This window comes from Strongylocentrotus purpuratus, unplaced genomic scaffold (genome assembly GCF_000002235.5).
Source record: "Strongylocentrotus purpuratus isolate Spur 01 unplaced genomic scaffold, Spur_5.0 spur5_scaffold_12, whole genome shotgun sequence".
NCBI lineage: Eukaryota > Metazoa > Echinodermata > Echinoidea > Camarodonta > Strongylocentrotidae > Strongylocentrotus > Strongylocentrotus purpuratus.
In genome coordinates, this window is record NW_022145597.1 from 32,096,971 (window position 1) to 32,110,365 (window position 13,395).

The window sequence follows — 13,395 nt, forward strand, 5'->3', positions numbered from 1 at the left end:
CTCGACTGAATCAGTTTGTAACTTCCACTTTTTAGCTGGATTACAGGCGCACGCCACAACATAAGGGCAGTGCCCCTAGGTTTTATTCATGCTCTGAGGGACTCCTAAACATAGCGATGGAGCCCCCATTATTCAGAAGGGGTCCCAAAAGATATGACCGATGCCATCTAGCTTTGATCGTGCTCTGAGGGGTTCCAATTATATATGTGTTGCCCCTAGGCTTTGTTCATGCTCTCCAAAGATGGACATAGTATGTGATGGAAAGACGAAATACATGTATATAATTGCCCTTCTATCAAATGATTGACAGTGAACATTTTACACAAAATAATAAACGATGCATTTACTTCATTGAAGCTCGATAAACATGTTAAATCACAATTTTAATGAAACGTAGATATTATTATGCCATATTTGGTAATAATCGGGAAAGTGGGTAATGTGCCTATATCTTTCTATTTAGTTAATCAGTTGAAGTTCCAGATATAGGCTTGCACATGTTGCAATTAGCTAATTTTATGTTCTCGTATTTGCGCAATTTGCGCCTGGCTTCAAGTTTCAAATGATTGTTTTCAAGAAAATTGTTTTGTTGCATCTGTACTCCACCTGGCGATCCACTCATATTCTGATACCAACATTTAATTACGTTCTTTATCAAATCATAATTACTAAAGCTGTGGAATTGTCTTCAGTTTAGAGAAAAAAGGCCATTCTTTATCAAGCTTAGAAAAGAATTGCAATTACTGATATAATTCATAAAATCTCTAAACGTTTGAGAGGTTCTTTTGCCCTTTCGTTTTGTTGTGTTATTGTTTTATTTAAAATTTGTTTTGTTCCAGTGTAAATGTGTTATATTCAGTGGCGTACGCAGGATTTTTTCAAGGGGGGGGGGGGGTTTAAAATCGGGCCCAAAATTTCGCAACGACTAAGGAAAATTTGAAAATCGCGCCGGTGTGACCGCGCCGTTTGTCCTACCAGTTTCGTTTGTCCGTCGGACATAATATGCGGGTTTTCTGCTCGCACGGACTCGCACGGTTTGCTATCCGCACATTTTGTCCCCCATTGTTTTACGTGTATATTTGATAAAACGAAGCAACTTGGCAAATCAATGTATTTAGACTCATAGCAAATCATGTGGTTGACATTTTTTCTAGAAATTACATAATAATAACTCTAATTTTTTTTAAAGCAAATGGGCCAGTCCTTTTGAAAGTAGAAGTGAATATTTTCTTTAGAACCTTTATTTTATGAAGGCATGCTCGTGCACCTGATCCACATAATATCCTAGGTAGAACTATGGATCCTTGCGCTCGATATCCATAGGTACGACCTAGGCCAGTGCCGTCTCCCCGTCTTTAGTGACGCAGGATCCAAGGTCTAACCAGGGAAACTGGTCTCCGTATAGCAGCATGTACATTACGCTGCTATTGCTTACCACCGCGTTGTCAAGCGGTGGATGGAAGCATCGAAAACACAGCCAGAGCTCCAGCGCCGTAAATCGCCGCTCAGTGCACGCCGATAGCCTGGGCTGGGCGACTCGCTGCTAGCGCTGGCCATGAATTGGCCGGCAGGGCATTCAGTGACCTGTTTTCATGTCGACTTGGGAGGTAAAAAACCTCATAAAGACCGCGTTTTTCTGTGTTTTATTGAGTAACATCGCTACTATCCCAGTGGTAAGTCTTTAGTCACCATTTTGTATAACCTAGATATAAAATAAGAATATAAAAAACTGTAGAAGTGGAGATTATCCACCTCCAATAAAATGTGATGTCGTGGACAATCGCATCCCGGCCCGGCCCAGTGCGGTGCCAGTGCAGTTTGGGCAAGTTGGGTAACAAGAAATAAGAAAATAAGGCAAGTGGTAATGATCTGGGCCTTGTGTTAACAATAATTTTAACGCCAGTTGCAAAATGACAATGGACCAGTCTAGATCATTAGTTGCATGCACAAATTGTTCAATCTGCTGACCATTAACCACTGCAATCAGAATATATGCAATCGAACGCAAAACTTAGTGTTACTGTTAGTGTTACAGGGCCCAGATATTTTTCTTGTTACTCAGAAACCTTGGAGTAGTACATTTAAATGTTGCATTGTGTGTACTTGTATTTGTGGGTGTAGCATAGCTTATGGACTATCGACGTATACACATCAACCTTGTATGGCCATAGGCCTACATTTTGATGTTTATTTGTAATGCGTATCGACTTTCAGACTGCGAAGTTAACTTTTCAATGGCAGAACTAACCGAGTCAGAATAATAAGTAGGGGAAAACGGCTTGTTTCTTGGTGTAGATTGTAGATAAAGGATGATTCAATGTTACAGACTTTCTAGGCCTACCTCTAGACTGCACTTCTTTTTTAAATAATGGGGCATTTGCATTAAAAAACTGTTTGGCACCTTGGTAATCAGCAAACAACAACTCTGGATTCATGATGATCTGGAAAGTTCCCAAAGAGCTTTGATTAAAACTTAAAAACATATTTGGATAAAGATCTCTGCATTTACATATTGATAAAACACTTTTGCGACTCAACAAGAGCTCCCATAAGCAAAATGGTAATGTTTACTTTATTCCTTGCCTTTTGTAGTACACTTCTGTAGGAAATCACCACATAGCTTTCTTTTGTGCATAAAGTCCTATAGCTAACCCAGAAGTATGAATATAGGCATACAAAAAATGTATTAGATTTACTATGCACAGATGATGATTCAGGCACAGTTATTTTTGTAATATATGCGGTTAAAATAGGCCATAATTTACACAGCATTTTAAAGAAATAAATGTGCGTACATGCACATGTAGTTCCATGAATAGGACCCCACATACATATTGCGTACATGTAGCTTGTCAGGTTATTTTCGTTTGTTTCAATATTGTGACAGTAAAGCAATCTGCACAAGCGGGTACGTGCATGTGACATGGACAGAAAAGATAGATGTGTACATTCACTTGTATTCACCTGTCTTCTCAGGCTTCTTAGTAAGATAATGCCTTGTAATGCCCACCCATGGCTCATCAAAAATAGCACTGCAATGGTTTCATTGAGATACACCTAGGTCTATCTCTATACAATTATATATATTGGTAGAATTTGTGTCCAACAGGTGCATAGTGATGATCATGATAATTTTTCAAAAGTATCAAGCTATATGTTGCCTTCTGCTGTTTTTTTTAATTATTACTTTAAAAATTAGTTACAAGCAACCATACTGCAATCTATTAAAATATGGATATAATCTTGGAAATTCTTAATTAGAGAACATAGGAAAACAAGAGATTGCATCACTCAAATATGGACATTGCTTAATAAGGATCCACAGGTAGCCATGAGAAATGTAGAAATAATAACCATCACGGATAATAAGTGTCCTGATGAATTTTTTATTCGTCCACTATAAGTTATCATTTCATGATTCCTGGAATTTTTATTTAAATTAAATGAAAAATATATTTTATCTTTTGTTTCTTTTATTTGACAGAGCTACTAGCAATGTTATAACCTCCAACACTGTCAGGCACATGAACCAGAGTTCTGAACTTCTGAGTGGACCCAACGAAATGCCGGTTTCCCTTCGAGACAAACATGGGCCAGGTGGTTTTCCTCGCTGTGGTGGATAACGCAACAATGTCAACATTACCTAGTGTCCAGAATTCCAGATGGCCTTTGCTGTCTCCTTACCTGCTCAATCTTGCTGTAATTGATACTCAAATTTCCAGCCTGTCGTATCACATCAAGTGAGTCAGCACAGTCATGTTTGAGGAATCTCCCTTTGAACAAAAAATGGCATTTCCACTTACATGTAAGTTCAACTGTGAAGAGAGATGAAGCATATTTGTGCTGTTGAATCCGAAATTCTATTTCCTTGTTGCATCGATAATAGAAAAGCAGTGCATATCATCCTCTGGAATGACTAAACAGTGCATCAAACTTGTTCAGAAAAAAGACACGCAAAACTACTTATGGCGTTACACCAGCTATGTTGAAACCTTTAGGTTATGTCACCTTCAATGCTGAAACAAACAGGCAAGATGATATGCCACAAGTTCGAAAGATCATTGCCCAACTCGAAGCTTCTTCAAAAGCCCTGGATTAATATCCAGTGGTATCAATATCTTGATACAGACCCGCTCATTGAACTTTCTCAGACTATGTAAAATCTTCATACGCAAACTACAAAAGGTAAACAGTATATGATAGGACGAGGTGGGGTAACCTCCCCCCCCCCCCCCCCCCCTTCTCTCTCTCTCCCTCTCTCTACTGTTTCACTCTCCACTTTATTTGCCTTTCTCTCCCCTCTCATACCTCAACTGATACTTGTTCTATCTGGTTAAGATTTACAACCACATGTTTTTATCTATTTGAATTGGTTCTTCAATTTAGACTTGTGAATTACTTGTACAGTCAGATAAAGTATTGTTTAACCGTATACTCTCTCCATTCAATATCTCTCTCTCTCTCTCTCTCCTCTCTATTTCTTCAGATCTCTGTTCTCATTTTAACCTTTAATAAAATGAATATCTGTAATTAAGCCTTATCAATGATTTTTTGACAGATTAAGCCATTTCCCCATGTAATTGCTATTTCTAATTAAATTGTGTGTTATTGTTCTTTCCATCTTTCTCTCATTGGTCTTTCACCCTTGGTATCTCCATCTCTCTCCACCCCACCCCTGTCTCTCACACACATACATCCTCTTGTCATTATTGTATCCTCTTTCTGTTTCATCTGTTTTATTTCAATTAAATAAAAACTTGGTTCAAAGGCCTTACATTGTTTGATTACGAAAATTAAACCATATTTAATGGGCATTATGTTGATGATAGTTTGTATTTATGCTTATCAGTTTTACCAGCTTTCTTGTGCAGCAAGCATTGTAGTTTGGTTATTCGCACCGTCTTCTATAGAAGGTGTAAAATTATTGTTCATATTCAATTTTACTTGTAATGATTTTTATTGTTTACATGTACTGTAGATGCACAGTCAAACAAGCCCATAGTGTATTACAGTGGCAAATTAATTTATGCCACCATGTAACTCTATGCATGAATTAACAGCTGTGGACTTCCAAATTATGATCTTATCTCATGATTTGATTTTCAAGAAAATTGATCAGTCGTGCCATTATATTGGTCCAGTCATTGAAAGGACACTTGTGTCTTATCTCCTTCTGCTTCTTGCTTTTTTTCTTCTAGATTTTTCCCCATTTGATGGGAGGAGAACACAGACCTCCTCCATGAAGAAAGTGCATGCCATTTAAATTGTGCAATTGACATAGAAAAATATAATTATATTCAGGTTGTGCAATGACGTACATGTAATTGTGTGTAAAAGTGGATTTGGATGTAGGGCTAAACAATTTTTTAATTTTCGGCTTTACGTATGTCCTCGAGTTTCCATCTGATAACTGATGAATTTGGGGCTGTGTATCTGTCAAGAACCTTATTTTCTTTCTTAATATGTCATAATGTATATTGCATGATGTAATAACTTTGTCATTAACCTGATGTTGATTTTGATATATTGACTATTTTGTAATACACTGTACATCGATTTGGGGGATAACGGACTTTACCTTTTATGTTTTAAAGTAGCTATGTTTGCATGTTATAACCCTCTGATTTCATCGAATTTCATTGAAAGAGAGGTATCCTTGAAGCAGTTTATAAGTTACAGCTGCTTAAGAATACTTGCTGCATAATGTAATAATCCATTAGTGTATGCATCATTGAATCACCCAATAATTCAATATGGTGGAGGGATGAAAAGTCTCTTGTAGTTTTGTTTTACATCAAGTAGCATTTTTAAAACTGAGTACTGATAAGATAGCTCATAATGTTGGCTATAGTTTGCCCAGTAAAAGTGGTGTCTGCATTTAGGTGCTGTGTTTTGATATAATTTAAGTTTGTGCCGGAGAAGTAAATAATGTAAAAAGCTATAATAAAGTTGTTTTAAAGAAGCAATTTCTTCTATATTTTAATTACTATACTCATACTACAGGTAGTCCTATCCTCTAGCTTTCTCAGTGACCAGGGTAATGTATGTAAACCACTTAGAGACATAAAAAATGTTTAGTATTCAATTGAAGTCCACCCTGGTGTTAAGTTTGTTTCTATAATAGAAGTAGAACAATGAGAGGATCAGGTCAGTGAAATTCTGATTTAAAAATAAGAAAGTTTATGAATTTTGGAAATTGTCATCAAACGCATAGTGGCATCTCTGTGACATTTCTTGTGAGCTCCCCTACCCTTCGCTCTGTACATAACATGTCATAAATTTTAATTTTCTTCATTATTGATGATGGAATAGACTTGTCCATACAGGGGTTGAATATAGAAACAGATTCGCAATAATGTAGTGGTTTAGTGGTGGTTATTTTACCTGACTGCTAAGAAAGCATAGATGCTTGTTAGTAAGTAACCAGAGGACCGACAGCTTTAAATCCTCTCCGAAGGATCTGGTAATGAGAATTAATGCCTTACCAAAGGGCACTAACGCATCGACTTGGTTTCGAACCCAGGTTGCCGGATCACGAGACCACTGCTATTCCAACTGAGCTATCGCGCCCTTGGGTGCATGAAAAACTTCTTTAGAGAAAATAGACATGTCTTGATTTTTTTCCGTAGTACATAGCAAATGGGAGGAGAGACGATTCGCCAAATAATTGACATTTTGTGTTTGATTGATTACTTTCTTTTATTTTAAATCAGGACCTGATCCTCTCATTTTTCTGCTTCTATTAAAACCAAATTAATATCAGTCAGGGTGGATTTCTCCTGTAAGTGCTATATAAAACCAGAATATCCAATGGTTGATAATTATGTCTTATTTTGTATTGTGTACACTGATATGTAATGTTTTCCTTTGCCGAATAAATAATAATAATAATAATAATATTATCATCATCTGTTTTTTTTGTGTTTTTTTTGCTCAAAGTTATAAATGCAATGTTATTTTTTAGTGTCCAAAGATGCCAGATATAATAATTGTTCGAATTCAGAATATACCTTTTTAATAAAACTCTTTTATCAATACAATATTTTTTGAAAACTCTGTGAGATATACTGTATTGATTTTATGCAAAAGACGTCATGTTCTATTGTTCCCGACTGTGTGACAGAGAGTGTAGAGTGAATGGTCCTGGTGAAATTTGACATGTTGCTGGTATTTGGACGAAGTGGTGGAGAGTCAAAGAGAGCAGAATGTCTGCTCAGAGCCAGAGAAGGTGTGAAACTCAAATCAGTTGATTCAGTGTTAATGTCCTTTTGGCTCTGAACAGATGATGTAAATTACAGAAACACATTTAATGTTTTACAACAGTTCCATTAAAAAACTATTCACGACAAGTTATAAAGCTCAGGCCTCTATTCCGAACAAAAGTTTTGTGATTGGTTTGGTCAATTCCTAGGGTTTTGGTTGCAAACAATCCATTCAATATTGTTTAAATATTTCCTTCAGGTTTAGATGGCAAAACTTAAACCTAAATTCGCAAAAAACAGAAATATATGCCCAAATATTCAGTGATGGAGTACATATCTATATCATTCGCGATATCTATCCAGGCCGGATCGATATGATAATTTACCAAATATATCAATTAGAAGGCGGGAAAATTTGTATCATCACGTATTAGTCAAAACATATTCTTTCACATGATTGGTAATAAAAGCTTCCATTTCATTTTGTGACGGGGGGGGGGGGGGGCCTTTCCAAAACTGGTCTATACTTTTAACAAGTGAGCTTGCTCTGTCGAACACCTCATGAATCCACATTTCTAGTTAATGGTGATGGATATTCGATGAAGTTACTTTAGCAGTACTAGTATCAAAACATAATCAAAGAAATCCAACACAGCAAAGCTCAGCAAAAGACGATTTTATGATGAAAGTGTGACCATGAAGTTGAAAGTAGCAACTACCGATCTCATATCAGTAGGGCAAACAGAGAGGGCGCTTTTCAAATTCAATTGCGTTAATTAATTTTTAAAATATGTTATTAATGATTATATGTTTCAAGATTGATTCTAAAAATACTTCATGATATTAACTATCATTCTACGAAGTTTGAATCATTAATTCAAAGAGAGGGGGAAAATAGAAATGAACATCTCAAACAAGACGATATTATCTTTTGGCACTGTAACCCTTTGTACGTACTCATTTTTTGAGCTCGGAAGAAGCGTAGTCCACGACAGATGTTGTACAAATCGTTTGACCACGAATGTTGATAACGCCAAGAAGTGTATATTATGCCATTTAGTTTAAAGGTAAAATTCGCATAGCGCTTACATTTTTAAAAGCCTTTCTGCCCCTCTGATTATTATATAAATCCATATTCCAATTTAACCAAATATTTTGAGAATAAAACCCAAATGCTTCTGGTTATTAAGCGTCGTTAATTCGTTTCTTCCATCTCTGGTTTAAGCTAGACATAGAACACTTTGATGAAAATAGTTTTATTTTTTTGTTGAGGATCAAGTATTTCATCTGAAAAGAAGATTGGACACCGGTACGACCACGGTGGGGGGGGGGGGCACTAACAAAAGCGTTTAAGCAAATTATTCAAATGGTAGATTCTTGACATTAAAGGTAGTGATAATTATGAATACAACAATGAATTTGTTAAGTAAATGAATGGGAAGGATTCCAATTTCTTTAAGCCAGTTATTAGAACACTCCTTATATATCTCCTCATATTAAATCTTATCTCCATATATTTTATCCTGTTGAGTTTATTATCTTAATAATTTGTATATACGTATTATATTCTTCAAATATGTATAATAAAATTCTTATTTTGCGCAATCACTAAATGGCATTCTCTTCTGATTTAAGAATGGGGAGGGTGGAGGGACTATATAGTTCTACGATTCTGAAGGTTCAAACACAGCAGCTAATGGTGTCAAGTGAGTCGACTCGACATTTAAAGGGCTCGTACGTGTATTCATTCACTAGTATTTTCTACTTCTATTACTATCAATACTTATACTACTACTAATACGACTACAACCACTACTACTGTTGTACTACTACTACTTCTACTATACTACTATACCACTATTACGCTACCACTAATATCGCATTGCTACTACTACTACTACTACTTCTACTACCACTCAGGGGCGGCGAAGCATCTTTCAAAGTGTGGGGGGGGGGGTTGGTGTACCAATAAAAGGTTATTTTCTGGAGAAAAAAGGGGCACCTACAAAGGGAAACCTTACAGCGAAAATATACAATTTTGTGCCATTAGTATATAAACCCCTACATTGTGATTACACTATCTGGGATGATTTCCATATTTCTCTCTTTACATGGTCCAAAATACTGCTTTATCATCTTACTTTGCAGTTGAGGTTGATTGTCTGAATATTCATTTGCGAGCGAAGAAACATTTAAAGATATGTGAAGTCGTAGTGCGTAAAATTACATCTTATAAAGAGGGAAAAATAAACAATCCTGATGTGTTAATGACATGCTTAAAAGACCTTACAAAAAAGTTATATACATGCAGGCGAGCGAGCTTTGGGGAAATCAAAGAAAAAACAATGTCGCTTTGAATTTTTGGAACATATTTGTCTGGTGAAAGGGAAAGGGGGAACTTATCCAAATGGCAAAGATCACTTATGAAAAAGAAAAGGAGCACGTGTCAAATTAAAAAAGGGATATTATCAGAAATAAAAATGGGGCCCTTCCTGCACCTGAAAAGGGGTATTTAGCAGAGATTAAAAAGGGACTAATGAGAATAGAAAAGGGGCATATAGTACAAAGGAAAAGGGGCAATTATGACATTTGAAGGGAGCACTAATTAGAGGTCAGAGATGGTAAGAGGCACTTATAAGAATGTGGAACGGGCACTTATTAGAAATAAAAATGGGCTCTTATCTGAAGCAAAAGAAGGGGGCACTTTTCCTATGTAAAAATTGGCACTTTCGGGTACTTGGAAATATGGAGGCGGGTTGGATGGATGGGTACTGTGTCCCCCTGTCCCCACCCCCTGGTGCGCCGCCACTGCTTCTACTATACTACTACTATTACTTCTTTTATGCTAGTACTACTACATCTTCTAGCCTACAACTACTACTTCTTCTAGCCTACAACTACTACTTCTTCTAGCCTACAACTACTACAATTTATTACTACTACTTCTACCACCATCACCACCACCCCCACCACCACCACTACTACTACTACCACTGCTAGTACTACTTATTCTTGTTATTATCAATCTTTAATTAGTGGGCTTCAAATGTGCATCGTCAAACCTTGGACTGAGGCCATCTTGCTTTCCAAGAAAGATCGTTTTCCCCTTTCAAACATAATTTCAAAATATGTTTCTTTTTTCTGAAACCATTTTTAATAAGAAAACTGTAACATGACAATCATGCCGAGGCAAACATTACACATTGCGGAGTGTTCCTTTAAAATAGCGTCCGCGATGGTGCGCAGCCTTAATCCTAGTCTTATTCGAGACACGAATATACACATTCGTTATTCGAGACCCGAATGTACACGCCGTGAAACGCACGAAAAGAATAAAATCATTGAAAGAAGTAGATAGGGCCTAACAGATTCCTTCTACCCTGGAGAAATGCCTGGTATTGGAATAAGAAATAATTTTTTTTCCTCAGTCGATCAAGGTTGACTGTAGTCATATGGAGGGAGGCTGATAGAATAAACTACTCTGAAAAGCAATATCTAGACCCATGCACATGGTCATTGCACTTACTTGTCCCAGGGTTTGTGATAAAACACCTCCCTGCTTGTCCATATCATTTTTGATTGTTCTTCTCGTTTTGTTAAATTGTATCCTTCTATAGCATTCTTTTAGAAATATAATGCAATGTTTTTATCCTTCATGTTCAGAAAACTTATCTCCTAGCTTATTCAATTTTCTTAATTTTATTAAGTAAATATATAGTGCATAACCAATTTTGTGGAGCTAAAGAGGTCCATGTCAAAATAACCAAAAAGTGGACTATTTCTTTGAGTTGGTTTGATGGATGGATATTTTTTCATCAAAAAGAAGGCCAATATCTTCTTCATTTCTTTATGCGGATAATAATTATTGTATGCATCTTAAACAAACCAAAGACAAATGAAAAATAAAACACGTTCCTATCATATTTGTTAAAATAAGTATATAACTACTACATTAATTCAATGACACGAAACATATTCCGAGCTTGACGATTTAACCGCTGACGATCCGGGGGGGGGGGGTAATGAATGAGCCCTATTATTGTCGTTGGTCCAATTCGTGAGAAAATATTTAGCAGCGAATCAGCCCGCCGGCGAATCAGCGAAAGGGGAAGGGGGGGGGGGGTGTAGTGAGCACTATTTTTCACCCAACCCCTCCCCCTCATTTTTTCCGGGGGCGTCTTATTTTTTTTTTAAAGGTAAAATTAACGTTACCATTTTTTAAAACCTGTTCTTCTTGCCAGGGAGGAGGAATCAGCGACTGGATCCGCAACTGGGGTTTGGTAGGGAGGGATTGATGCCCCTGATATTGTCCTGTGAAGTTCATAGTTCAGGTAGAGAAATTGTTATATCGCGGTTTATTTTTTCTTCTTCTATATACTTTAACGTGGTTTAAAAAATTCGTTTCAGTTCTATTTAGTTCACATTCTGTTGTATTTATGTTATATTTGGTGAGAATAATAAGCCCTTTTTTCAGAGAAATCAAGATTTTAGGAAATTGTACGCAATCAAAAGAGCATGGAAGAGTCGGTGGGATTCCAAAATAATCATCGACAAACATATTGCATTCCCCTTCTCACCATACTTAGTTCGCCCCTGCAGATACTTACTAATTGTCCATCGTAAAAACGAGATTTACTAGGTTGAAGCTCAATGTACGGTAGTGTAAATTATTATTTTAAAAAGATTTGGCATTCAATTTTGTCTTTTTTCTCCGTTGCAACGCAATGCATCGAATTTCATTTTAATTCTTATTTAAATTGTATTCAATACTTTTCTATGTTTTTGCCGAATAAATAATAATAATGATAATAATATTAATTGTTACATTTGTTAGTGTACTAGAATAGTAGTAAGTATTTCCAAAATAATGTGTGTGCCAGATCAAAGGGGCACCACATCTTTAGAGGTGCGTGGTCTAGTGGGCCCGTCAAAGGACTGTGAATCCTATTTTTGTGGGTCGAGTCCCAGCAGCTGCACTAACGCTCTCAATGTTCGGTTTCCGGTCATTGGTATAACTCGGTAATTGAAGTGTGAAAGAATAAGGCGGGCGGGGTATGAGAGGGGCTCGTATCATATAATTTTCATTAAATTGCCCTTTCTCTTTATTTTTCTTTGCGTCTTCTTTCCTTGCTTTACCACTCTCCTCTTTGAAAACGTTTTAACGCCTCTATATGGAGTGGAGAGGGGGAGTGGGGAGGGGGTGGGCGGTGTATAAGGCGAGTTTCGCACAAGGAAAGGCTAGGGAAGTAGGGAAGTTTGAGAGAGGTCGTACCGTGTTATTTCCACTTTCCCTCTTCCTCCAAAATGTTTTTTCACTCTCCAATTTGTAAGGATTTGTGTCACCACTGTGAAGCGGAGAAAGGTGCCCCGGGGGGGGGGGGAGGGGGCATGTGTCACAAAGTTAATTAAATGTAAGTAATAGAATGAATAGGGCAGTTGAGTAGGGGTGTGGGAGGGGGTTGTATACTGTTTTTTTGTCGCATTGCCTTGCCCTCCCTCCTCCTCCCTCCCCTCCCTTTCCCTATTATTTCCCTTAATATTTTCTATAAAATAATTTGTGATAAAATAACAATATAAACTTTTATAAAGCTTAAAAATCATTCGAATTACGCGGATGCAGCTCGAAACCGACAGGCACTAAGGCCAACCGCGGTTGTCGAGCTCTTTGACCAGACAACATTATTTGTTTAGGTTCATTAGACTGTCAACCCACGAGACTGACATTTTCCTATTATCTTCCCTCGAGTAATTCATAGCTTTGTCATTATCGTTGGAAGTGTCCATCTAATGGGTTATCGGTCTACTGGGATGGTCCTTCCTATGGCAGGCCAGTCGTGAAAATCACACCATAGATTTGACGATAATTTTTTTATTATGACGCTATTTCTGGGAAATCAATTGAAGGTTGAAAGTTTAAGATATTCATCCTTTCGTCTCGTGCAAAAATCGGGCTTTTAAAACATATTTTCACGTGTTGACCTATGGTGCACGTATCTTTCGAAGAGTACTACAAAAGTGCTATGAAGTAGAATATCTTGTAATTATGGGTCTTTGATGGAGTACGGTTGATTTCAGGCTGAACGGGCATGTGTATTAATTATCCTAAAATGATGACAGCGTCTAAAGGTAAATATCGTTAATATATTAAGTATTTTAAAATCAAGACTTAACACAAAATTTAAAATGTTTATTA

At 36.9% G+C, this 13,395-nt stretch overlaps 1 long non-coding RNA gene across 1 annotated transcript; it reads left to right on the forward strand.

Annotated features, from left to right (window-relative positions):
- Positions 1-1,503: 1,503 nt before the first annotated feature.
- Positions 1,504-3,663, forward strand: LOC115922786. Its single transcript, XR_004063615.1, has 2 exons — positions 1,504-1,673; positions 3,485-3,663. It is a non-coding gene; the product is annotated as an uncharacterized LOC115922786 (long non-coding RNA).
- The last annotated feature ends 9,732 nt before the right edge of the window (positions 3,664-13,395 follow it).